Source organism: Equus caballus, chromosome 9 (assembly GCF_041296265.1).
Source record: "Equus caballus isolate H_3958 breed thoroughbred chromosome 9, TB-T2T, whole genome shotgun sequence".
In the NCBI taxonomy this organism is placed as follows: Eukaryota; Metazoa; Chordata; class Mammalia; order Perissodactyla; family Equidae; genus Equus; species Equus caballus.
The window spans coordinates 54825761-54853249 of record NC_091692.1 but is presented as its reverse complement, the minus strand read 5'-3'; the positions used below and the strand labels follow the sequence as shown (position 1 = coordinate 54853249).

General features: G+C 42.2%; 2 protein-coding genes across 2 annotated transcripts in view; one reads left to right on the top strand and one right to left on the bottom strand.

The window, feature by feature from the left end:
• The window catches only part of LOC138915577 (large ribosomal subunit protein uL15m-like), a 254981-nt gene that overhangs the window by 154280 nt on the left and 73212 nt on the right, over nucleotides 1-27489 (bottom strand). The gene's annotated exons all lie outside the window — the stretch shown is intronic.
• Nucleotides 1-27489, top strand: part of LOC138915571 (large ribosomal subunit protein uL15m-like) — a 79395-nt gene that overhangs the window by 15729 nt on the left and 36177 nt on the right.

The following is a 27489-nucleotide window of genomic DNA, read 5'->3' as shown; positions in this document are numbered from 1 at the left end:
GAGCCGGGCTCCCGGGGACCCGGCGGGCCTCCGTTTCCCCGCGGGCCCGGGCTGTCGGCTCGGGAGCGGCTCCCCGGGCGCCCCACGCAGCCCTGCACGCAGTCGGGGCGCTTCCGACCGCCTGGCTTCTCCGACTGGAACGCGGGCGCCCAGGCGGGGAGCTCCCCGGTGTGGGTTTCTAGTCCGGGCGGTGGTGTCCGTGGCTGCCCGCCCACTCCCTGTTTTCCCCAGCGCACCGATGCGCTGCTGCCACCCGCGCCTCCTTCGGTTGAGGATGCTGGTGCCCGAGAGCACCACGCCTGGAAGTGGACGGTCCTGGCCACTCAGGGTCCAGCTGCTCTCAGCAACTAGCGGGAGACCCCAGGCTGCCGCACGTCGCTGTTGGCAGCAGCGGGATCGTCCCTGGAGATACCCACCTCTTCCTAGTGGGCGAGCACGGCCTGAGTGTGCGTGCCCGCTTTCTGGAGCTTAGTCGGGGGGAGGTGGGTGCCAGGAGCTGCTGACCCCTGCGGTTGCGTTGAGTTTTGAATAGCCTGTTTATTGGGTTGGGGGGTTCTGGACTAGGACATCTTGGCAGGGTTGGCATCTGTGGACACATATGTAGGATTATTTTCTAGGTAATCATAGCCCGAATGGTGATTGTGTCGGGACTTTACAGTCCGTGCCGGTGGAACTAGTTACAGTACGCACCTGGTTTGCGGTGAAGCGTTAGTCCAGATGCAACACTGCCTGGGGAAGGTCACTAACACGTATTGATTAGAACATCGTTAGGAGAGCTCATTTGATGTATACTCTGTAGACTTCATGTAGCACGGCAGCCGTGTAGGGTCGGAAATACTAGTCCCTTTTCACAAACTGAGACTAAAGTTAAACAGTTTGACCAAAGTTAAGGTCAGGATTAGCGTCTCAAGTGTTTGTTACTCATTGTTTTTCAAGTTTGCTACATGTAAGGTTACTGACTCCTGCTGGCACGTCTGAAAAACACTGAGGCAAGGCTCTCTAGTAGCTGGTGTCTTCTTGCGTGACATGTAAGGCAGGTGTGATTATTACTGATAATACACTGGCTCCTGGTGCCTTTTTTAAAAAACCTGTGTATTTTGGAATAATCTCAGATTTGCAGAAAAGCTGTGAGATAGCACAGAGAGTTCCTCTTGTATTCAGCAAAGCAGAGTGGCTCCACTTGAGCAAACTGCTTCATGCCAGTCACCATTCTAGGTGCTGGAGAGAGTAACACGCTGCCCTAGATGATTCCAAGGTCTGGTGGAAGAGACAGATCCATAAGCAAGTATAGTGCCTTTTGCTCAGTGCTGAAATGGAGAAAGGGGAGCACAGAGTGATTTATGTCTGACTGCCCGGGAAGGAGTGGCGCGAGCTTGCAGGATACAGCATTTGAGTTAGGTCTCAAGGATTAGTGGGTATTCACTTGATTGATGGGACATTTCTGCCCACATTCGTGCTACCTAGGTTTGTGTTCGAAGAGAACTCTCTAACCTTTATAAAACGGACTCTTCTTATTTGATTCTCCTCTCTCCCTCTTTCTCACATCTCCTCTGAGAGGTTTTTGTCATAGTTTCCACAGGCTGTGAGAAGAATCGCGGTTTATAAATCCATGACTAGGAGATGAAATTAAGCTGTGTTTCTTAGTAATGGAAGTATCTAGATCTGTACGTTTTAAAATTCTTTCTCTTTCATAGTTGCTGAGTACTTCAGTGGTCTGATCACACACGTTCTTTATGCGAGGTTGGAGCACAGTTCTTCTGAACTATGCCCACAGCAGAGGGGTATTTTGAGTGAGTGTGTTGGTCGTTGTGGGCTGCTCTAGGAAAACACCATAACCCCAGGTGGCTGAAACAACAGTCATTTACTTCTCCCAGTTCTGGAGGTTAAGTCCAAGATCAAGGTGCTGATTCCTGGTGAGGGCTCTTCCTTGCTTACAGACAGCCACCTTCTTGCTGTGTCTTCACATGGCAGAGATGGAGAGAGAACTCTGGTCTCTCTTCGTCTTCTTCTAAAGACGCTGATCCCGTCTTGGAGACCCTACCGTTCTGACCTCATCTAAACCTAAGTACCTCTCAAAGACCTCATTTCCAAATACCATCACATTGGTGATTAGGGCTTCGGCATCAAAATTGGGTGTGTGTGTGTGTGTGTGTGTGTGTAGGGGGGGGTGCACAATTCAGTCTGTAGTAGGTGGGTTTCTTGGAATTTTTGTTATTATGAGGAATTGCTCCAAAATAGGCTTGATAGAGAACTAAATAGGAAACTGTAAAATTAGCGTTTATATGGCTTTTGCTACAGCAAAGTAGTGAACACAATTTTATTTAAAATCAGAAGAAATTATTGTAGCTATGTTAAGTCTGATTCAGAGGCTGGTGGATGCCAAGAAGAAATTTTAATTGTTTCATTTGGATGAAAGAGAGAAATACGTGGTGAAATACTGCAGTGGTGTTTTCACTTTTAGGCCTTATACAAATGAATGCTTTCATGGTTATCAAATTAGGGTGTAAGGACTGTGGTAGTGAGCTATTGCAGTTCCCTCACTGATCAGGAGGCTGAGCCCCACAGAAGCTGAGCGGCTAATGCATTGTAGAGGTGTTAGTGGCAGAGCAAGGATTGGAATCAGGCCTCCGGATTCACGGGGCCAGTCTTTCTGCTGTTCCATCAGTGGTTCTCAAACTGATGGTGCATCAGAGTCAGCTGGGGGGGCTTGTGAAAACGCAGATGCTGGGCTGGGTCTCTGAATCAGCGGGTCTGGACTGGGACTGAGAATTTGCATTTCTGACAAGTTCCTGGGTGATGTTAAAGCTGCTGACTCTGAGGGCACACTTTGAGAACCCCGGCCTTCTGTGATGTTGCCTTTGACCTCTTCTAAGAGGATAGTAAGTAAACGTCTGTGGGTTTATACCAGCTTGACCCTTCCTTGACGTTCAGAGAATCAAGTTCTTTAATTTTGTGTTGTGTACTGTAATGCACCAACAACATAATGATTAGATGGAAAAAAAGTACTAGAAATGGAGTATGTTTTAGAGTCATTTTGGCATCTTCAGGGATAATTTTTGGAGATAATTGTAGAGGTCAGAACCGCTTATGCTGAAGGGGATGCACTTGAGCTCCTAGCAGCAATCACACTAAAAAGGGTGCCGGTATTGATTGCTAGATTGTATGGGAGTGAAAAGTTCCTTCCAGTTTTGTTACTCTCTGTTTTTCTTTCTCATTTTGTGTACTGAAATGTTCTTAATGTATCAAAATCTGATCAGGCCCCAGCACAGTTCCATGCCCATAGTAGATGTTAAATAAATATAAGTTGAATTGAATTAAAAAAGATTAATAGGGAAAATGAGGTAGATTATTTATCTGGAGAGACTTCAGTGCCCTAGGAAAGTTAGTCGGCTCTCTAGATTATCCCAATCACAGGTTTTTAGTGAATACTTACAGATTATTCTGGTTTACGCCTTATTTGCAATTACTGGGTTTTTTTTAGCACAATTATTGGAGGAGGTAGCATATTTTTTTTTTCCTTTTTCTCCCCAAAGCCCCCCAGGACATAGTTGTAGATTCTTCGTTGTAGGTCCTTCTAGTTGTGGCATGTGGGACACCACCTCAGCGTGGTTTGGTGAGCAGTGCCATGTCCACGCCCAGGATTCGAAGCAACGAAACACTGGGCCACCTGCAGTGGAGCGCACGAACTTAACCGCTCAGCCACAGGGCCAGCCCCGAGGAGGTAGCATATTTTTATGTAAGAGTTATTGAGTGATCCCCCATATCTCTTTATCATTCATGTGAAGTTACTTTTTCAAACATTTTACTTTGAAATAATTTTAGAAGTAGAAAAAAATGGCAAAATTAGCCCAGAGAATTCCTATATACCTTAGAACCAGCGTCCCTTTGTTAGCATCTTATGTAACCATAGTGTGGTTATTGAAACCAGGCAGTTGATAGAGTTAATCTAAAGTCTTTAGTCGGGGGGCTGGCCCCGTGGCCGAGTGGTTAAGTTCGCGCGCTCCGCTGCAGGCGGCCCAGTGTTTCGTTAGTTCGAATCCTGGGCGCGGACATGGCACTGCTCATCGAACCACGCTGAGGCAGCGTCCCACATGCCACAACTAGAAGGACCCACAACGAAGAATACACAACTATGTACCGGAGGGCTTTGGGGAGAAAAAAGGAAAAAATAAAATCTTTAAAAAAAAATAGAAATAAAAAATAAAGTCTTTATTCGGGTTTCACCCCTGATGTCTTTTTTCTGGTCGAGGATCCAGTCCAGTAGCCCACACTGCATTTAGTTATGGTGTCTCCTTGGTGTCTTCCAATTTGTGACAGTTTTTTATCTTTCGTGATCTTGGTACTTTTCCAGAGTACCGGTCAGTTATTTTGCAGAATGTCCCTCAGTTTGGATTTATCTGGTGTTCTTTCATGATTAAATTGAGGGTTAAGCATTTGTGACAAGAATACCACAGTGGTGAGGTTGTTCCCTTCTCAGTGCATCATATTGGCACATGTGTGATGTAGATAGGTCTTATCGCTGGTGAATGTTAACTTTTGATCTCTTGGTTGAGGTGTCTGACATGTTTCTGTGCTCTAAAGAAAAAAATTTTCCCTTTGTAATTAATGACTCTCGTAAGTTTACTGATTGTAGTGCAGATGTTTAAATGAAATGGATATAGAATGTCAGAATCCTTTGAGCCTGACCCTAATTATGAGATCTTTCTTATCTTGGAGGCTTCATTATTATTTGTTAGATCCCAACATAGTAGGGAAGGGTAAAGCTGTAGACTTGTAGAAGAACAGTTATTTGTTCAAGAACTTGTACCTGATCTTGGTCAGTCTTAGTCTTGAATTGTCAACAGCGGAAGCTCTTTGTTCCAATTCTTTTTCTGTGGTTCTGCGATCTGTCTCGCATCTGTCTTCCAGTGGATGACTTTCCATAACTACATTGCGTTTCTTAAGATTCTCCCTAGAGCATTTTTGTAGAAGATTTGTGTGCTTCAGTTCATCACAAGGCAGTTGCTCCAAGTATCCTCTTGTTGACCCACTTCCTAGTCCATACGGCTGAGTGTGTGTGTTCTCTTTGTAGACTATGCTGATGAGGTGCTGCAGATATTACATAGATACACAGACACATAGAAATGGTCTGTATTTTCAAAACGTATATCCCTTTAATATGCCAACAGGAGTCAGTTGGAAGATATATATGTGGCCTGTCTCCCTCCCCCTCATCCCCCTCCAAAGCTTGTAAGCTCCTTAGAAGCAGGGAACAGATCTCTTTTTGTTTACCAGTCACTTGCTTGGTGCTTGGCATACACAAGGCTCTCCATAAATATTTGAGAATAAAAGAATATCATATGTGCATCTTGTTAACTGGTTTTAGAAATTACCAGACTATTAGAAACATCTTTCCACATTAACACAGCTATGTAATCATCATAGTATTCCACTATAGTCATGCCTTGCTTAACAATGGGGATACGTTCTGAGAAATGTGTCAGTAAGTGATTTTATCATTGTGCAAACATCATAAAGTGTACTTTCACAAACCTAGATGGTCGAGCTGTTGACACGAATAATCAATAGTCATTCTACAGCGGGGAGTTTTATTCGAGCCAAGCTGAGGACTGCAGCCTGGGAGTGCAGCCTTCGTAAGTGCTGTGAAGAAGAGTGATTTTTCAGCACCATTATATACCATTTCCAAACAGACATACATCAAGTGTGACAGGGGTACATTCTCTCAAGGGTTCAAGGAGATACTTTGTTATAGATTAGTACATACACAGTGGGTCAGCATGATCCCAGTGTCATGGGAAAGGACACTTATCTTCAAAAAGTACTGGTGTCATAAGAAGAGAGGCATTGGTTCTTACCTTCAAAGAGTACATTCTGGGGCCGGCTCTGTGGCTGAGTGGCTAAGTTCGCGCACTCTACTGCGGCGGCCCAGGGTTCGCATCCTGGGTGCGGACATGGCACCACTCATCAGGCCACGTTGAGGCGGCGTCCCACATCCCACAACTAGAAGTGCCTGCAACTAAGATATACAACTGTGTGTGGGGGGGGGGGAGGGGGGGTTGGGGAGATAAAGCAGAAAAAGAAATATTGAAAAAAAAGAGTACATTCTTTATTTTGGGACAATATACAACGAACATTTGACAGGCTGTAAGTCAGGCTTCTTTGGTTTAAATAAAATTTAGTCCAAATCGCATTTAAACCAGAACGGCTTCCCCGTACACCTCAATATATAAAATTTTCTTCTATCATAGCCTCCTACACATGTAGGCTCTGTGGTACTAATCTCATGGGATGGCCATCATCTACGTGATCTACTGTTGACTGAAACGTCCTTAGGTGGCGCATGACCATATATGGATGTGCTGCAGCAGCTACGTCTGTAACCCATCCTGCGTTGTTGGAGATTAGGCTGTTTCCAATTTTTTCTATTAGAAAGAGTTCCATGGTGAATATTCCTAAATATGTATTTTGTTCAGTTGTTTCCTTAAGATAAGTTCTGTAAAGAGTCATTGATAGCTCAAAGAAGATATGTATTTTAAGGCTTTTGATATATTGCAAATAACCCTCTAGAAAGTTTGTATAGATTTATATTCCAGCCAGTACTGTTGAGAATGCTCATTTTGCCACACTTTCCCCAATGCTCAACTTTCAGTTCTTTAGAATAAGACTAAATTTAGAGTTAAAAAGATTTGTTTTTTGTTTTTACGATTTGCACCTTTGTTTTTCTTCTTCTTCTCCCCAAAGCTCCCCAGTGCATAGCTGTGTATTGTACTTGTAGGCCTTCCTGGTTGTGCTCTGTGGGACGCTGCCTCAGCATGGCCTGATGAGTGGTGCCATGGCCCTGCCTGCAGCCAGGATCCGAACTGGCAAAAGCTGGGGCTGCTGAAGCCGAGTGTGTAAACTTAACCACTTGGCCACAGGGCTGGCCTCTTTTTTTGTGTGTGTGGTATTTTTAAGGATTCTTCCTGGAGTATGGTGGGGTGGGGATCATAGTCTGACTAATTTGCTAATAACCCTCCAAGTTTTCCGTATGGAAATTATCCAGTGTTTGGTTTGCCTCGATGAGAGAGCAGAATAAACCTCAATAAGGTAGGGGTTAACAGGAATCATTATCGTCTCTGAAGTTATAGTTGGTCATATCTGTGGGCCTTAGCCAATAGGAAACTCCTTGAGAGTGGGATACATTTCTAATTCATATCATTCAGAAAAATCAACTACAGGTGAATTAAAGGCTTAAATACAGAAGGCAAAACTATGAAATTTTTGGAAGACAATGTAGGACAGTAATTGTGTGAGTCTAATACAAGGAAGAGCTTCTTAAACAGATCACAGAAGGTGTAGACCATAAAGGAAAAGATTGACCGCTTTGACAGCATTAATTTGACAGCTTGTGGTTATGAAAAGAAACCATCAAGAAAGTGAACAGACAAGTCACAAGTGAGAATAGATATTTTCAGTACGTATTATTGAGAAAGGATTGTATCTAGAAAGGTAAACAGTGACAAATCAGTAAGAACAATAGAAAAATGGGCCTATGACCCAAGTAGGCATCTCACAGAAGAGGAAACCTGCATGCAGAGATTCTCGACTTCATTAGCAATTAGGGAAAGGCAGTTTAGGACCAACGTGGTGTATAGTTTCATAACATTGGGTTGGCAACAGTGTAAAAATCTGACAATGTCTGCTGTTTAGGAAGGTCGGAAATAACTGGAATGCTTACACACAACTGGTGGGATTGTAAATTGGTACCATAACTTTGGGATTACCTAGTAAAGTTAAAGATGGATGTACACTTTGACCCAGTGATTCTACTCCTGGGTCTTTATCCTGGAGCAGTGCTTCTAAATTGTGTTTTCAGCATCTCACAGGAACTTCTTGTAAATGCAAAATTTGGGGCTCCACCCTAGACCTATTGAATCAGAAGCTTTGGGGATGAGCCAGCTTTCAGTCTTAACAAGCCGTTCAGGTGGTTTAATGCATGCTAAAATTGGCAAACTGGTGCCCCAGAGAAACGCATGTATGTGAGTGCCTGAGGACATGACAAAATGCTCACAGTTGCACTGTTTGTAAAAGGCAAAAACTGGAAGCAGTGTCCATCCGAGGAGAATGGATAAATTGTATTCCTATAGGAGTGCAACTGAATGGATTTTAGCCACCTGCACCACTGAGGATTATTGTCAGGAATATCATATTGAGGAAAAAAAGCTACTTCCAGAAGAATGCACATAGTATTTTTCCATTTTTAAAGTTTTGAAACATGTGAAGCAAAAGTCCATACTGTTAGGAATACAGATATGGCAAAGTAATAAAGCAGATTAATTACAAACACATTCAAATTAGTGGGTAGCTCTATTAGAAGAGAGAAGGTGATAGGGATCCCGAAACGGAACTGAAAGATAGGAATTTAATTTTTTTCTTTTTTTTTTTTGGTGGGGAAGACTCGTCTTGAGCTAAATCTGTTGCCTGTCTCCCTCTGTTTTGTGTGTGGGATGCCTCCACAGCATGGCTGATGAGTGGAGTAGGTTTGTATCTGGGATGCGAAGCTGTGAACCCAGGCTCCTGAAGCTGAGTGTGCAGAATTTTAACTGCTTGGTCATGGGGCTGGCCCCCTGAATTTAATTTTCTTAAACTGTGATCTGTACTCGGGGTTTTCTTATGTTATGCTTAGTGCCTCGCACATATTCAAATTATTTTTTGTACCTGCCAAATTTTTAAAAAACATACACTTATGTCTTTTCTTTTTGCGAAGTCTGTCTACAGAGGGACTATTCAGTTTGTATGAAAAAGATATGGTGGGGGTGATGGTGGAGAAGATATGTTCTTGCAGCATTATGGTCTGAAAGTACTTTCAGCAGTAGGGATATCAAACAGAAGATTGTTTTTGATGATGATGATGGTTAATACTTGCTGAGCACTTGCCAGGTGCCAAACACTGGTCTAAGGACATTACGTACTGAGTTTATCCTCAGTTAACTGAGGATTGAGCCTCACAGTGAGCATTTGGGGGTTGGTACCACGACTCCTGTTTCCTAGGGGAGGAAAGGTGTGTGTGGATACAGAGGTGAAAACGGTAGAGGCTGGCTGACTCCTAACACTCTGTCAGACCTGGTCAGAGGGAGAGGACAGCCAGACAAGTCTGTTATGCCTGAGAGTGTTGGAGTTTCGAGACAAAAAGGAAAAGTCAAAATAGGAATGGGAGTGTGGAAGACTGTGGAGAGGGAAGGCTGTATATACCCGCATTTTTGAAGTTGCTTTCTTTATCTTAGTAGGTTTGTTTCTAAACCAGCGTATATGACTGTCATTCTAGCAGATGCTGAGTCCCTAAAGCAGAAAAGTAATTGGATTTTGTTTTTAGTTTTAAGGATTGCATCTTCCAGTTCATTAGAAATTGGTAAGATCACACCATAGGATTTGGGAAATCTTACTTCTTTGCTTAGGCAGTTTGGTTGCTAAAAAGGGCACTTTTGGGGACTCTCCCTTTGCCTATTGTTTTCTAGCCTTTGATAATTGTTTTTGTATCATGATTATCTCATATTATGAGGACTATTTCTTAGATACACATTGGTTATATTGTAAACTTTATTTTAAGCCACCGTAGTATGACAGTCACTCCTTAAAATTAACAAATACAGAAAAAATTAAAAGATGTTCCAGAAGCCATAAGTCAAATTATATGAAACCAAATAGCACTACTGTTTTTGTTTGGTATTCAATTCAGAGTGCTCAAATTGTCTAAACCACATGAACTGTCAAGCATTTGTAATTGTGTAATGTCATACTTTCCAGCAGAGTCAGCCCCTTACTAAGCTGACAGCCAGGAGAGTCCTTCCATAGCAGGGATGTCTGCATTTGAGACACATGTAGTGCTTGTTGGAGATCCGAACATAGGCTTCTTAAAACAAATTTTAAGTACTTCAGCTCTTCTAGTTTCAGATGCATTTTGCTGAAGCTGGATAATCTCAGTCTTAATTGCCAGTGCTTTTCAATGTGTTTCATGTTCCTATTTCTCTTTTATTTTCTCTTATATGCTTTTCCCCCCTTTAAACAAAAACACGAAAAGTTTTAAATAAAAGCAAGTAAGGTAATAGGAAGCCTAATAGGAAAAAGATATTTATTGTTTGATGCATTTGGAATAATAGCAGTGTAATCATCAAATGTAGCCAAAGCCCAGCATGCTTGTCAGTTACTAAGGATAATGGAAACTTTGTGTTTTAAACCTAGAGCAAGCAACAAACCACTTCTTTCAAAGTGTGTAATTCACTTGTGATTTCTGCTGATCGTGGATTCCGGACCAGAATTTGATGCGTATTATTGGATCAATTATTCTAGAATGAGAAATCACAGTTATAGAAGTTCATATAACTATAAAACCATTAGAATTTAAACTAAGGTGGTAATCTACTTTTACAAATAGCTTAGACAATTTAGATCATTCGAGGAGAGGTAGTAGGAATTATAGTCTTTCAAAAAATGAGACCAAATGGTTTTCATTAAGAATCTTCAGGGTCTGTAATCTGGTTTTCCATATGGGTGGTGTTTAACACCCTAGGATTTCAGGGTGGGAGGTGGAGGCAGTGTTTGCTAAAAGTGACATTCCTCAGAGTCATTTTGCATGACAGATTGTTGACATCCCTATTGAGTGCACTTTGTTTACTCTCCTTCCTGATTCACCTTTCTTCTCCTTTTTTCCCCTCTTCTCCACACTTCAGCTCTCTGTCTAGTAAATATATGTTAGGTTTATATTATTTTTTTTGAAGTTAGAAGGGACTTTACTCCAGGGGGTCCCAAATCTGGCTCATCAGAATCACTCAGGGAGCTCTCTGAAACTACAGATCCTTGTCCTTACCCCAGACTCTCTTAATCAGGATCTCTCCATGGGTGGGACCAAGGGATTCATGTTTGGCTGATTAGCTAAACTGATAAATGATTGGTATTGTCTGTGGTTCCCTTGTGTTACAGACGTGGAGGTAGTAAGTCCAGGCATGCTCTTCCAGGGACAGTTGCGTTTCTCAGAAAAGGTTGTCGAAGGTCTCGAAAAGCCTTCATTAATGGTAGAGTGACAAGCGATATGATAATTTTTGGGCATTGGTATGTGGCAGAGATGGCTAGCTGTCCATCTAAATCAGTTCTGTCCTTCCATAAGATACAGTTCTACAGCTCCAGGTTTCACTTTTCATATTCCCTTGCGGCGAAGCAGGTATGAGTGGAAGTGGTAGATGCCCCTGTCCGGGAGGGGGAAATTTCCCCCTTATTCCTCTTGAGTTCTTGTGGCTGGCCTCATAGTAAAATTAACACAAGACAGATTAAAGAGAAAACTCGAATGTAATGCGTACACGTGGGAGATCATAAAATTAACGCTCAGAAGTGACCAAAGCAGGCAGCTTTTATACTTTTTACACACAGAAACACTAAATTTGTGAGGATTTGACAGGACAAAGATACTTAGGTTTGGGTGCTTCATTAGTAAGCAATCTAAGCAGAGTTTGGACTTGTGGTGGTAAATTAGTAAAAAAGTAACAAGGTGTGTTTATACAGGCCTCTCCGCCCTGAATTCCACCCCCTCCCAGCCCCACCCTTTTTGCTTGAGGAAGATTGTTCCTGAGCTATCATCTGTGCCAACCTTCCTCTGTTTTATGTGGGATGACGCTGCAGTGTGGCTTGATGAGCGGTGCTAGGTCCGCCCCGGGATCCGGACCTGCAAACCCTGGGCCGCCGAAGCAGAGCACGCCAACTTAACCCTTATGCCGTTGGGTCAGCCTCGTGAGGAAGCTGTTTTTCACATGGGAGATTCGTTTGCTGCTTTCAGGGGGAAATGGAAAGGGTCAAAGTGCAATTTTTGCATCAGCTGCTTCTCAAATAACTAAGTCAAAATAATCAGCGTGCCATTGTAGCATATTTTGGGGGCAGTCTGCCCTGGGTCCCAACACTGCTTTTGAGTCAAGATTGCAAGACTACTGTTAGTTATGTCTGACCAGATACTGAAAGTCAAAGGTCAGCAGATGGAAGCAGAGCTGGTTGGGACATGGAGAATTGTCTCAGAGCACGTCTCGATGATACTTCATCAAGAGTCTGCTGCTTCCAGGCTTGCTTTCTTCAGTCAGCTGAATGCAGGGAACGAGGAAGCTCCAGGGCAGAGCTGCAAGATGGAAGGAGCCAGGATCCCTGAGTCGGCCTGCAACAGACCGCCTGCTGACCAGGAACACCTGCCGTGGAAGTTTACCAGAGCGAGAGAGAGACTTCTGTTGTGCTTTGGCCAGTTGTAAGTGCACGTTTTATACCAGTATGGTATTAGGGCATTATCTTCTTGTTAGATGGATTCTAGCCACTGTATCCAAATCTCAAAGGAAAGGCAGGTTCTGAGTATGTAGAAAATTAGTATTCTGCAGTTTTCCTTCTCCACGTGTATAATTCTGTTATCTGTTCCTCAGAATGTAGACGTGTGATGTGACAGAGTTGGGACGTTTTATTAGGCTGCAGTACTTTCTTAGAGGTGTAATCTGAAGGAGGCTACTACTCAGGTGAAAACTGGTGAATGAGGATTTGTGATGCCAACTGTGAAGGTTGCCAGCAGTGGAGGAGAGACTGATCTTCAGAGCACTCTCGTTTAATAATGATCTTAGGGCTAAGAATTATTAGTTTTTATTGATTTCCTAGAATTTACATAATTGAAAAATTAGCAAATGTATAAGGTATGTATGATGTGGCATTTTCCAAACTTAAGTCATTTCCCTACTCCTTCATTGTTTTTGCTGTGTTTTATACCACAGCATTTTATCTCACTCTTGTTTTTTGTTTGTTGTTCTGTTTGTTTGGTAACGTCTGTTGCCAAGCTTCCTTTTTTTGCTTGAGGAAGATTCTCCCTGAGCTAACATCTGTGCCAGTCTTCCTCTATTTTGCATGTGGGATGCTGCCACAGCATGGCCGATGAGTGGTGTAGGTCTGCACCTGGGACCCGAACCCACCAACCTGGGCCACTGAAGTGGAGTGTGCCGAACTTAACCACTACACCACAGGGCCGGCCCCTTTCTCACTTTTTTCTTTTTAAACTTAGCATTGTCATAAGAAGTAATACATGTGGAGTCATAGGTTGGTGTGTTATTTTTTCCTAATATCTATTTGAATAATACATACTTATTTAAAAATCCCAACATGTGGTAGATAACTTTATTTTAAACGCCACTAGTGATATTTCTATCATACCTGGGAAATGCTGTTCACATAATGAATATTATTTTTTAGGATCTTCAGTGCTTAATCCATAAAATTCTAATAGAAATAGATGCAGTCACAGGAACTAGCGGACGTACTGTGTCTAACAGGGCTTTGGTTACAGCTTTTTCCTATCACAGATTAGTATTCTGTTTGATTAATATCTACATTTGTTTGTGACTGAGGGACAACGAAAACAGTGTATTTAAATAATTTTTGAACAGTGTTAAGCAGGATGTGCTTCTAAAGTTAGTGAGGAATGGGCCTAAGGAAGTGCTAATGACCGTGACATTAAGATACAAAAATCTTGGAAAATACTGATACTTGTGGTAGAGAAAGAATTTGATAATCCCGTGATCCGAGGGTGAAGAAGATAATGAGGCTTGACCGGCCCCGGGGAAGCGTTGTTAGATTAGTGACTTAAATTTCAGGTATTGAGGAAAGAATTCCAGTAGGGAAGTTTTTCGCATTTTCCTCTTCTTCTCCTTTTATTTGCCCATATCTTTTTGTTCACTTGAGAGTATGTAAGATGTTGTCCTGGGGACATTTCCTATCAGTGTCAGCAGGAAAGAGTACTTTGTTGGAGGGGTGCCCTGGCGATCCTTGGTAGCTGAGGAAGTACCCACGTGCTGCTTCTCTCCCCTCTCAAATGGTTTTAAAGTTCTAGAATTTGCCTAAACCATTGGATTTATATATAATTTAAATGTTAACTTCTTCCGTCATTTTGGTAAGTTTGTCCCTTGGTGTATAAATTAATACTTTAAATTTGTTCTAAAACATCTGTGTTTAAAGTTGAAAAGCAAGTTGCTTATTTCAGGTGTTCCAGAACTTTGTAGATGAGTCTTATACACTATAGACAGTGAGCACATTGAAACTTAGTCTTTTTGGTTTTCCTTTTGAAGAGTCTAACTTCATATATAGTCCTGTTTTCGCTCCTGACTTCCTTTACCCATTTTTTATGATTTGAATCATTAACACCCTATACCAGCAGGCAGGATAGTAAAAGCAGGCAAGGTAAATAAAGGAAAAGTGATAGAACTTCAGATGAGTTAATTTTGTAATTTGTGTTAGATCAGTTAAAACAGGAGTATGTTAAAATAGTCAAAGAACAATCGTTTAAACTTTGGAGATTTTTTGCCCTTTTCTCACTTAGAACAATTAATTGACAGTGAGATGTGAGAGACACTGACAGAGCTTTAGTGAAAAGCAGCAAAATGGAATTCAGAAGGAGAATTTAGAGGGAAAACTTGAAAATGGAAATGCAGTTTTGCTAGGTGAAAACTAAGGAAAAGGGGATCAGGAAAGTTACAGAAAAATGATAGCATTCTCGAATGAATGGCATAACGTTTATAGAGAGAACCTGCTGAGATGGTGAAAGAGTCTAGAGATGTGTGTGATTGCAAACCTCCCCCCTTTTTGAGCGAATAGACCGTTCAAACTAAATTAAGAAAAGGATATAAAGTCTGTTGTTTGTTTTAATATTTCATGACTGATTTTATAGATGAAATTATATTTTACAATAAATAGGAAGAAGAATTTATGTAGCCTGTTCTATTTGATGTGAAACAGCAAATCCCGTCTCTCTGTAGCTGTGAAGAAAATTCGTTATAATGTCTTCAGTTGTAAGAGATGGTTTCATTGTGATTAGTTACATTGATGATAAAACAACCTTTTCAAATGGCATACGACACGAATGATCGTGTGTGTCTGCTTTTAATGGCATTGAAATTTTTCATTTTCTGTTTTACTCATAGAATTTTCCTTTTTTTATGCTGTTTTCCTGTTCCAATAAGAATTTTCTTCCTTTTGAGAAAAATCAAAACAATTAGATGGAAATATTAACAAAGCATTAATTTTAAAAATACATTTTGAAAGGAGATATATTGGATTTTAACTTTTTGTGTAAAATCTTTCCTACTACACAAGATAGCTTTGTCAGAGGTGGTTAAGATCGCCATAAAATTGACTTTATTACTGGATCAATTTAATGTATTTGGAAAATAGTACTTGAAGTGTAGGAACATTTTAATAAAAGAAACAGCCAAGTAAGAAAACTGGGCTAATGTTACAGTTTATTTTTGTCCCATGACTTGTCACGTTATGTTGCTGTTACTACATCCTCACGAGTAGTGTTGGGAAGGGGAGACTCTTTGATAATGAAAGGGGTGAGGTCTGTTTATTCTGTTACAGTCACCATGGCTTGATCCCTATTAGTATGGCTTTTTAATGATTGTTTTAGCTCTAACTTAAGCACTAAGCAAATATTCTAATTTTTAACTTGCAGGCAGAATCAAATTAGGTATTTGAAACAGAACATGGGTATCCCCTGGAATAGGAACAGTATTCTCTTCTGACTTGAGTGCGAATTTTTTTCTCTCTGTCGATAGTTTTATTTACTCTGACCATTTGGGCTTAAGAGCACATAGTTCTAGCTTGTCTTGGGTTTGTCCTTGGACTCTGGCTGGGGAAGGTTATTTTTAGAAGTAGGCTAGACATGGCATGTGAGATGCTTTGGAGGTGGAACTTAATCAGATGTGAGTCCTGTGACCAGAGGCCCCTACATCTCCGAAGTTTGAATGCCTCCTGCTAGGTGAGGGTGAGGAAGTTTTGTATTCTGTGTGGCCAAAAGGATTGTGACTCATTCAGCCCCAGTGGCATGTGGCTGTATAGGTGTTTACTGCATGGGCTGCCCCATCAGGTTTGGGGAAGAGTAGAAATAGAGGTTGCTAACATTTCTGAGCTTAGCTGGACAGGAACTCATGGCTACTGTTATCTTTGAGGCAAGTTGTTTGCTATAAATGATTCTAGGGGCCAATAAGAATGAATGCCTTCATCCAAAATGAGGTTTTTCAGGAAACATGAAGACATTTCTTTTATTCCATACAAATCTAAATTTGAAACTCTCTACCTCATGTCTTTGTTAGTTAGCTCTTTAATAATTCTTGATTTTAGTATCCCAGTTTTTCATTGTAAGCCGTGTCAAGTCTGGTTTTGGTAGTGGGAGAGGCATAAATGTAAATGTCAGTTTATTAAGTTTTGAAATCTTTCAGAAGTTTGATGGGAATTCTTCTCTTCAACCAGTATACTTCGTGGACCTCCTCCCGTGTACCTTAATACTATTGTGATAGTATAGAACATTCTTGTTAAAGGTTGGAGGGTATAGGAAAGGAAATCTATGTAAAATATATACAAACGAGGGGTGAACTTGAGCCCTATCTACTCTTGCCAAGGTGCAAAGGAGAGAGAGGGCATTATATTAGTTATCTACCGATGTGTAACAAATTATGTCAGAACTTAGTGGCTTAAAGCAAATAAGCATTTATTATCCCCCAGTTTCTGTGGGTCAGGGTGTGGAGTAGGCTCATTACCCAGTTGGTCGTGGCTGCAGTCAGGATTTTGTAGGGGCTGCAATCATCTGAAGGCTTGCCTGGGGCTGGAGGAGCTGCTCTCCAGGCAGCTCACTCCCATGGCTGTTGGCAGGAGGCCCCAGTTCCTCTTTGGCTCTTGGTAGGAGGCTTCGGTTCCTTGCCCCCTGGGCCTCCATGTGCACAGGCTGCAGAAGTGTTCTTGCGACAGGTCCCCCACTTCCCTGGGCGGAGTGATCAAGAGAGGGGGCAAGCAGGATACCGGCACCTCTGTGACTGTGTCTCCAGAGCCGAAAACCCTCACTGCCACTGTTTTCTGTCCCTTGCAAGCACTTGGTCACCAAGGCCAGCCCACACCAAGGGGAGGGAATTAGGCTCCACCTTTTGAAGGGAGTGTCAGAGAATTTGTGGACTCATTCTGAATCGCCACAGGCATTTTCCTAGTGGGGGAAGGTAGAGTTAACAGACTTACCCTTAGGAATGCAATGCAGCCTGTCCCTGGCACGTTGATGGAGGTGGGTTTGGCTGGACCCGAGTGTTCAGGAGCTGATCCCATTGTGAATAAACAACTATGTTACACATCCATTTGTGGTAAAATTGCTTCTGATGTTACCAATAAATGGTTTTTAGGGTGTTAAATTTTACTCTTTTGTCATGGAAGAAGTTATTCAACTTGTGACTGTTAGCATTTTCATAGAAGAGTGATTTCTTTCTTTGTAGGATCAGATACTTTATTTTGTGGTCTCTGTTACAAAGTGATGTTTCTGATGGGAGAGTGTGGTGAGAGGAGGATTACATAAAGCACAGCTCCCTTTGGTTCCCCTTAGGTTATGCACATGGTGTTTTGTAACGACAACGAATACTACAGTTTTCTCCTGAACAGACTATATATGGACTTGGTGGTACTTTATTAAATCAGGTAATCGTATAAGACATATACTTTCGATAAAAGGTCCAATTGAAAATGGTAGATTAAGAAAGAGATCTGAGCAGTCCGCTAATTTCCGTTTATTCCTGTCTTGCTCAGCTCGCAATAGGCTTGTAGGAAGTCTTACGTGTCCTACCTTGCCCTTCCAGGAGGAGACTGTGCTGTAGGATCTCCACAACTTCTGGAGTTCGTCCTTTTTTGACCTCCTCAAAGGGAAAGGGCAAAAGAGCATTGGGAGCTTTTATAAATGCACGTGTGTGCACGCCAGCCATGCTGCACACTATCCCCTGTTGTGACTTTACCATGGGCCTGGTGCCAACACGTGCTAACTGCACACTGCTTGCACCACTAATTTGGGTAAGTCTAGGAGGGGTGAAGGGTGAGATGGCGTGGGACGGAGGCAGGGAGAAGGTGGTTTCCTGTGTGGGTGGCCTTGTACCAGTGAGAGAGGATGTCTGTGAGTGTGAGTGTGTGTGTGTGTGTGTGTGTGTGTGAGTGAGTGAGAGAGGGTGTGAGAAAGAGACAGAAAGCAAGCTCAAGCTGCCTTAATGTCTACTGGTTAGAAAAGAGAGAAGAGATGAAAAGAGAAGTGAAGACTGGAACAAAATAAGTGAAAACTGGAACAAAAAGGAGGGAAATGAGGGGAGAGACTTCATGTGTGCTGCCCATAGTCAAGATAGCATGTGAAGTGGTTGAGAACTGTTAACGTTTCCTGGAATAATTTCTTTAAAATGCTGAAAGAAACTTCCTGTGAGAAGCGGCCACCAGGTGTCATCAGAGGGCTGCTATTGATTTGTTTTGTTCTTGTTCTTAAAGAGTATTGGAGTGTTTCGATTTCTTTCTTGCAAGTGTGTTTTTTTTTTCTTCTTTTTAAACCACAGCAGAGACTGTTTCAGTCAGAGCGGGGACTTTCTTTTGGGAGTTTCTTGCTGGGCTAATAATTTTTTATGGGTAACACTGAAGATCAAGTTACAGGTAACTTTTTAGTCAAGGAACAGCTAGTTGAGAATTTGGATAAGAGTTGATAGTCTAAGTGGAATTGCATATTTGAAAATCTTTGTGGAGTTGGATGTTGTTGAATTTGCATAGGCAGCATGTGCTTTAAGATTTGGGAATAACATATCTCATTATTGTAGTCTGAACACCTGCTATGTCTTGTGAGTCTTGAAACCTGACTATGGGAAGAAATTCGAGGCTCATTTTCTTTCTCCAGTGGAACAAGTCCCAGTTCTTTCAGAGAGGACAGAGATGATGCCTTTCTTAAGGGCCAACAGTGAATCCCCTGCTTGTTCTGTTGTTTGCTTTGTTCTTGAGGGAATTAACGATGCTTTCTGGTACACAGTAGGCTTGCAATAAGTGTTTGTTGAATGAGTAAACGAAATCTGTCTCCAGAAAAATGAGCCCTTAAACTGTCCGTCCCAATTGGGTGATTTTTGAATTCTTCTTTAAGAAAGACCCCATCCCCTGTCTCCGTTGGTTACAAGGTACTTGTTCGAATAAGCTTTCTGATGAAGATTTTTCCTTTTAATTTATATTTGCATAAATTTCCTCATTTCTGTTTCATCTTCTGTAGATCACTATAAGATACTTTTCTAGATCACTTTAAGATACTTATTAAATCACCTTGCACTCCCGCTTACTGACATCATTCTAGTTCTGGGCTTTATCAGTTAAACTATTAGAATGTACTTTTTCTGTCTCGAGGCTTTCTCGACCTATACTATGTCCTGTGTACTGAAAAATTAACCTTCCTTAAGCGGTGCTGTGTTTTGGTGACTCCCCACTGACGCTACTGGATAAATCCCAGCTTTGAAGTCAGAGCCTTCTGTGGTCTGGTCCGGGCTGGTCATTTGCCTTTGTTTTAAGTTGCTGTGCAGTAGACAGCCAGTGCTGTCGCTGTCTGGACTGCTCACGGCCTTGCACACTCACTGTGTGTGTTTTTGGCTTTGCCTAATCCCTTCCTTCTACTTGAGATGTTTAACTCTTCCTATCTGCTTCTTCAACAGAAGACAAAAACGGTTTTAGTTTCTTCAAGGTTTAGCTGAAATAACATTTCTACTATTTTAGCCAGCTATTCTACTTGGGAGTAGGATCTCTTGCTCATTATACTGCTCTAGATCTTGGTGTGTATCACACACGTGATCCTATTTGGCCTTGTGTGAGTTCCTTTGCGTATATGTCACATGGCTTCTAATAGAATATGAGGGCAAAGAATGGGTTCATATCAGTGTCCTTCCTTTCGTATGCTAGGCACTCAATATATATTTGTTGAATGTTTGTTCTTTCTTGCTATAATGAGATGATGAATTGACGACCTCAGATGTGTATGGATGAGATTTGTGCACCATACAGCTTTGCGAAATGTGAAATTGCCCTATAGATGAAGCGCAATCTGTTCTTTTGTGTATTTTACTAAAGAATGTCAACTGAATTCCTGGGGAAGGGGAAATGCTGATATGTCCTCCCCTGTCTTCAGGACACAGATGGCCCAGACGTGTTTGTGGCTCAGTGAAGGTGAGGGAGCTGCTGAGCTGCCAGTCCACAAAGATTGATGAAATCTGAGAACTTCAGAGGAAAGAGCTGGCGTGGCACCAAGGCCATTAGCATATGGAATCCTTATCAAGTGTATCTCGGCTTACTTGCACATTGAATTTTCAGTTAGACTTCTTTTAGTTTACTTAATTACCTGCTTATAACAATTCAAATAAATCCTGAGAAGTTATGTTTTGTGTAGCTAGGGAGCTGACTTCATGTAGATTAACACTGGAGTCCAAAATCGGAGAGAAGGGAAGAGTCTCACGTATAAACTTCACATTGTGTCTTTGTACTCAGTTCACTTTGGGTTCTGTCTAATGGAATGCAGTGCCTTAAAACGTTACATGGTTGTGTTTTCAACTAGTTTTATCTTCTGTAGTATATTTATTTTCTAGAAGGATATATTTTAAATGTTTTGGCACCGATAAAATGTAGAGAAATGTAAATATAATGGCAATTAGACAGTTTCATTTTTAAGATTAGTAATTTCTCTTTCAGTGAAGAGAAGGTGAGTCAGGTATGGTAATTTTTCTATTTAAAATGGGGTACTAGCATTATAGCATATGCATATATATTTTTCTTTAAAATCAATGAGTATTCAGTATTGGTACTAAATTTAAACCTGGTTGTTCTTTAACATTTTCTAAAATTGATCTTCCCTTAATGGGCTTTCCGTAGATAGGACATAAGTTGAGCCTCATGTTCAGTGATTTCTCTCCTATTTCGGAGCCCAGTAAATCTTCACTATGGCCATCACTCCGTCACTTAATCCACTTCATGTACTTACACTCTCAGCGATATCCTAGATTCAGTGTTCAAAGCCTAAAGTTCAGCCAAGTTCCCTCATTAGAATTCCCGCCTTTGGTTAGTCTCGTCATAGAATTTTGAGAGAAAAGACCCGAAGCTCACTCTTCTACATGAACCTCATAAGAGTTAGCATTTCCTAGCTTAGAATGGAACCAGGGACACGGTATGAATGTCAGAGCCTTAGGACTTCTCCCCTCCTCACGCCTGAATTGTTGTAAGTCATTCTAGTTCTTCCACGTGGGATGCTGCCACAGAATGGCTTGATGAGCAGCGTGCAGGTCTGCGCCCAGGATCGGAACCGGTGAACCCTGAGTCACCGGAGCGGAGCACGTGAACTTAACCAATCGGCCATGGGGCTGGCCAGCTAATTTTGTATGTAAACTTAATTCTCGGTCAAGATGTCCTGGATGCTCTTGGTATTTTTAATCTCACATTGTTCATTTTCACTCTTAACTTCAGTCTACAGAATATGTCAAAATGGGGGCCCACAGAGAAGCTTTCTACACTGAAGTTTTTTTTCTTGGACTGATTCTTCAGGCCTAGAAGCTCTCTTTATTGGGCAAGTGACAGGGTAGCAAGTTCCTCCCCGGCTCTCAGTATCAAGAAGGGTTTGATTATAAAAGAGAGCTTCTCTAAACCTGTTCAGGAAAATAAATAGTAAAATATAAGTCTATCATTTTCATAGGACTACCTCATTGCCAGAAAGAGTCCTACAGTCTTTTCCGTGTTGTCATGTACCTCTACTTAAAGGGCATAAAAGAATATCAGGAATCACTTTGAAGAATTAATCTAGCCCAACACACCCTTATAAAGAAGATTTAATAGTTTATTTAATAGTTTATTTGACCACCTACTCAAAATTTGTTTATCTTCAGTTTTCCTCTAATTCTGCAATTTTGTTACAGTTTTACCTAAGTTTCAAACAGATAATCACAATTTAAATTAAAAACAAACACTTCACAATATAGGAAAAGCCTGACTGAAAGATAAATTGTACATCTCAAGTTAGCACAACAAAATGTGTTTGATAAACTGCCAAATAAATCTTTGAGTTGCCTCCCCGACCCTTGAACTGATTTTTTCTCTTAAGGGCATAATTAAGCTTTCATTCAGAATGCCATATACCTCACATTGCGATTATTGCTCTTATCAAAATCAACCAGTTGTTCTCCTCAACTTGCCCTGAAATTTTAACTCCTCCGGAAAGCTCTCAGTTGCACACTCTCTACAAACATTCCACCCATCTCTGGTATCCAATGCCCACAGCAACTCAAGGAGGCGTTTGCAATTTTAATACGTTCCAGAAACAGGAGTTGAAAAATGACGAATTCACGATGATGAGAGGAAATTCTGGAGGTTTTTAAAAAAGAAAAGATTCTATCATATTACTGGACTGTAAGAAATATCACTAGCAATCTTTTTTCATACAATCCTAGAGTTCATTAACATTAAACCTTTGATCATGTAAGTAGAGTTGCATGACCCCATTTCATTACTGTTATTAAAAATAATGGTACCTACCCTGTATCTCCCAATCCATGAAGGAAAATCACCTACAAGAGAAAAAATTAATAAACAATGCCCAAATAAACCCACACAGAATTGATACACACTAGCGTTGGTCAATTCTGGATGCCAGAATTTCAGAACACTACCTTCAGCAAATCAAACTCCATAGAGCTCTCTTCAGTGGGAAAAATACTTAATTTCTCTCACTGTAGTTCCGAAGATAATTAATGTGCGGCCTTAGCACTTAAAGAGGTCCCAGTTAGACATTCTTAAGTGCAAATAACATTCTAGGAAAAATAGTTTGTTTCAAGTCAAACCATGCAAGTCTCATGTAAACTGTAGACTTTTTCCATCACAAAAAGGAGCTTCCGGGGTTAAAAAGACATTTGAGCTCCTCGTACACGGTTTTCTAAAAAACAGCACCCTGTGATGTCATAAGTTGCCAATCTTCAAACTTCTTTAATTCAGGACACGAGTGCAAGGTAAGAAAATAAAGTCATTTTCTTGAGGACTTCAGACTTCCCTCACCCACAAACAAGAGAGAAACGAGCAACGGAGCCACCTCGAGTTAGGGTGCCTGGCCGCTAACGCCGGTCCCTACAAGCTGGGGACTCGCTCCGCAATGCAGAGGGCTCGGGGCTGACGGGGGCGGGCGCGCTGATCCTCCGGCCCGGCCGCAGCCCCGGAGCCCTCCCGACACCGACCACCCCACCCCACCCAGCCCACCCCGGACCCGGCGGAGGGAACCCACCCACCGGCCGCCAGGCGGTCAGCGACGCCAACCCTGCGCGAAGGGCAGTGGTGAGCAGCGGGCCGAGGGTCCCCTCCGAGCCCCGGCTGCCGCCACTCACCGCAGCAGTGGCCTTCCGGGCGGCGGGGATGATGGCGGGAAGCGGGGCAGACGTGTTATTACCGCACATACACCGGCTCGACCGACAACGCGCGTCGCAGGCGGAAGGGAGAGAGGGCTCCCGGCCCGCCCCACCGGGCGCGCGCTCAGGTGTCGGCGGCCCGGCGGCGCTCTTTCCTGCCGGGCGTCCGGGACACCCTGGGGGAGACGCTCTCAGCCCCAGCGGGACTGCGTGGTCCCTGGAGCCTGGGCTTGCCTTCCGCTCCTGGGGCGCTGTAGTGAAAAGAATGAGCCCCAAAGCCAGTCATCCGCAACCCCACATACTCCTTCGTTTCCTGAAGCTGGGGTGGACTCGTTTGCGCTGGGAGAGGTCGCTCGAGCTTTCGCTGTATTTCCGTTTGGGGCTACACCAGTGTGCAGTTTTGGAGTCGACTCCCCTCCTCCTTTAAACTTCAGCTGAAAGAGAAAACATTCAGTTGTCACCGAGAATGCACAACTTATTGATCGATGGATAGTGACATAGTACTGATTTAAGCATGAGACTAGACGGTCCCTTTTCTGCACAGGTGGGTCAATGCATATTAAATACATGGTATGATCTGGGAAAGCGCAAGAGATAGAAACCCCGTAGAACCAAAATGGCCAGACCTTCTGAAGTTTATCGTTCAATGGAGAAAGTTAAATGATATACACAGTCCTTAGGGAGTACAGTGTAAGATAGGGAAAGAAGCTGGTGAACAAAAGGCTTTAAAACACACACACACACACACACACACACACACACTCACTCACACTCACTCCACTTTAATTCATAGGATAACCAGAATGCAGTCGTACTGTTTTTTATCTTTCTTGTCTTGGATTTGAGTGCTGAGAATTTGGGGGGCTCTCCGAAATGTTAAATTGATGCTGATTTATTGAAAATGATAATGTGACATTTCACTTATGAGTCTACAATTATGTCAGGCTTTTAAGTACTTGGTTGTGATTTAAGTATTTGGTTGTGATGTTAATAGAGACTAAAACTATCTTTAGCTGTTATGTCAACCTAAATGAAGCTGTCTGGGGGGCAAGCTCAAAAAATGAGTTTATTTGGGAATAGCCGAGGAATTGCAATTCTGGACGTGCAAACTATGGTGAACCATAGGCAAGTTGGAAGAGACAAGGGGAAAGTTAGTTTTTATTAGGTGTTAGGAGGAAATTAAGGAGGGTTATTTAGAATAAAAGTTCATTGGAGAAGAACAAGAGTGTAAGGTTGTGACAATGCGTTGTCGCTGCGGCAGGGACGGATCTTCCTTCCTTTTCTTAAAAGCAGGAGATGAAATTCCTAGGTGAAGATGTCCTCCGTTGCACCAGCAGAAAAGTTACATTCTTATCATCACGGATAAGAAGTTGGGACTGAGAGAATTTTATACAAATAGGCCTGGTTAAAATAATTCTTATCGTCCATCTTCCTGCCAGTTAGGCAGGCAGCAGTGAGTGGTATGTACGTGAGAGGTCCCCCTTCAGGGTTTCATGACTCCATTTTAAAAGAGGTTTTCCTTTATTTTCACACTTACTATGAACAAAACATGTTCCAAGACACTACTAGTCTGAGTTTTTCTGTGATGTAGTATGTAGAGTTCCAGGTGCCACCAGCGGTTCTATCAACTGACTTCCGTTAGTTGGGAGTAGGACAGCTCAATTTTATCTAGAGACATGCACAGCATAACAGCGTTTGGGTCAAGGACGGAGGGCATATAGGAGGGTGGTCCCGTAAGATTAGTACCATATAGCCTAGGTGTGTAGTAGTCTATACCATCTAGGTTTGTGTGAGTACACTCTATGATGAATTGTGTAAGTACGCTCAATGATGAAACTGCCTAACACATTTCTCAGAATGTATCCCCATCATTGAGCAATGCGTGGCTATATTTCTGTCATCCTCCCCTCTTAGCCAGTCCAAATGCTGCTATTCCTGCAAGATTCACCGAAGTCTTTCATCCTCTAAGGAACCTTAGTGTTCTAATTAATCTCTTTGTCCCCCAGATAAGAGAAAGAAAGAAATATAGTAATAGAAAAAAGACAAAATTAGCATTATTTTCAGAGGATGATGATGCTAAGGTGTTTCAAGCAAAAGCCAACTGAGTAAATTTGAAGATCGAATTGGCTCTATCCAACAATTCATGAATTGAGCAGCATCCCAGCTAGCAAATAGAAGGGAGGTCCAAGGAGCTATGCAAAGTGGAAGGCTGTTATGGGCAGAAGGGACGGAATAAAGGAAGTTTCTAGCAAAGAGCAGATTCGGGCAAGATCACCTTCCTTTGGGGAAGAGTAGTGTGGGGATCTATGAGGCAGATTACTCACTCATGCCGACCAGGTAATTCCAGATTGACTAGTTAAAGGTCACATTCCTGTGAGAGACTGAAAGTGCAATTAAGTCTTGATTTATTGATGTGGGACTTAGCACAAGTGACACCATTTTGTTCCTGTTTTTTCTTTTTTAACAGTTCTCCCCCTTTGCGTGAGACTCTTAGCATAACTTGAAAGATGTGATCAAAATTTAAGGCATTAGTGCCACTCTCAGCTACCGCTCTGTTGGTCTCGCAGCTTTTACTGTTTCTCCGTGTTATAGTCACAGGTCATGAGGTTTTCTGCTGAATCCTGTGGTATTCACAGGTCACGACTTCACATTCATTTGCTTGATGGTTAGCAGCTGCAAACACGCATTTAAAGCTTTTGAGAGAATACGGTGCATCAGGGAGATTACTATGACTGTTACTGGTAGGATAATTCCCATGTCTGGAGTGCACTTCAGAGCCATGGTCCCCAAGACCCAAACCAATCAAAATCCAATAAGTGAAAGAAATACTCTGTTGAAGGAGTCACCTTTTTAAGCCAAGTGGCGCACTCAGTGATTTTATGTAACTAAATTTCAGCTTCCCCAGAAGTGTTAATCCAGGTGCAGCGGGTGGTGGCCACAGCACAGACACATCCTTGCTCAGCTAACAAATGATCAAGGGCTGTCATATTATCAAGAACTACTTTGAGCTGAGAGTCTAGAGATTTTCATTGGGCAGCTATTGCTTTAGCAGCGAATTCTGCAATACTTTCAAGAGTTAAGGAGGGATTTCTGATCACAGCCTCATTTGTACTCACTCCTAACAAAGGAAGTAGGGACCTGCCGAAAGAAGCACATCCTGAATCATGAAGGCCTCCTGGCAGGTCTTTTCGAATTGGATGATTAGGGGAGTTGACCAATGAAGTGTCTTAGCCTATTTGAGAACAGTTGAGTGGCACAGTTAGATAACCTAAGGGGCATTGCCCAGTTATGTGTTAGCCATCTAAGCATTTATTGGTCCAAGGAGAATGATCACCACCACCGATGAAATTAAATCCTGTTGGGGCGTAAACCATTACTGCTCAGGTGGCATTGTTCATGGGTTCCAGCATCATGAACAGATTGGAGTTTTTGATGATGAATCCAGCTGTCTGAAAGGTTGCTCTCCCTTAGTAATGGCTTGGGAGATATGATGGTGACATTATCTTGCCAGGCCAATGCCAGAGTAAAGGAAAGAAAGAGAGGAAGACAGTGTTTCATGTTTAGTTAAAATGGGAAATCTTGATCTGGTGTCTTGGGTGGAAGCAGTCTACGTCAATGTCAGCTGCTTCTCCTGCTCATCAGTTTGATTCAGAGGTCTTCAGTGTTTGTAAAGGACCAGAGGTCAGGAGGAGCTTTCTTCCACTGTGAGATGTGTAGCCAAGGTTTAAGTCCTGGAGGTTTGGCTGCCATCTGGGTCGGGAGGAAGACCTAGTATATTCCTTTCCAAGGAGATTCAAGGACAGTCTTTGGTCTCAGTGATTCCAAATCAGAAGGATGGGAGGCAATAGGAAACATTCGGTTGGAGAGTGGTAGCCAGATATTTGAGAAAATTAGAAGAATTTAGGATCCAGTTCAGTTTACAGGTATATAACAAAACCTCAAAGACAATTAACAGGGTTAGAATCTAAATATCTACAAAGGTGCAAACATAATTTTTCTCTCTACAATTACCCCATTTTTTACCAAAGATAATCAGAGTAAAACTAATTTGTTTGTATTAAACTTGGCCTGATTATTTACATGAGTGTAGCAAGAATGGTGATTGACCACATAAGCTCTTTTAAGACTGCTTTGCTGGAACTTTTTATAAGGAATCTCAGATTTGACTCTTTCAAAGCCTCTGAGGCCAGGAAGCCGAGCCAAGTTTCAGGCAGTTCCTTACAGCTGTCTGGTCATGTCTGAATCTATGCATCTCTCTCTCAACTAT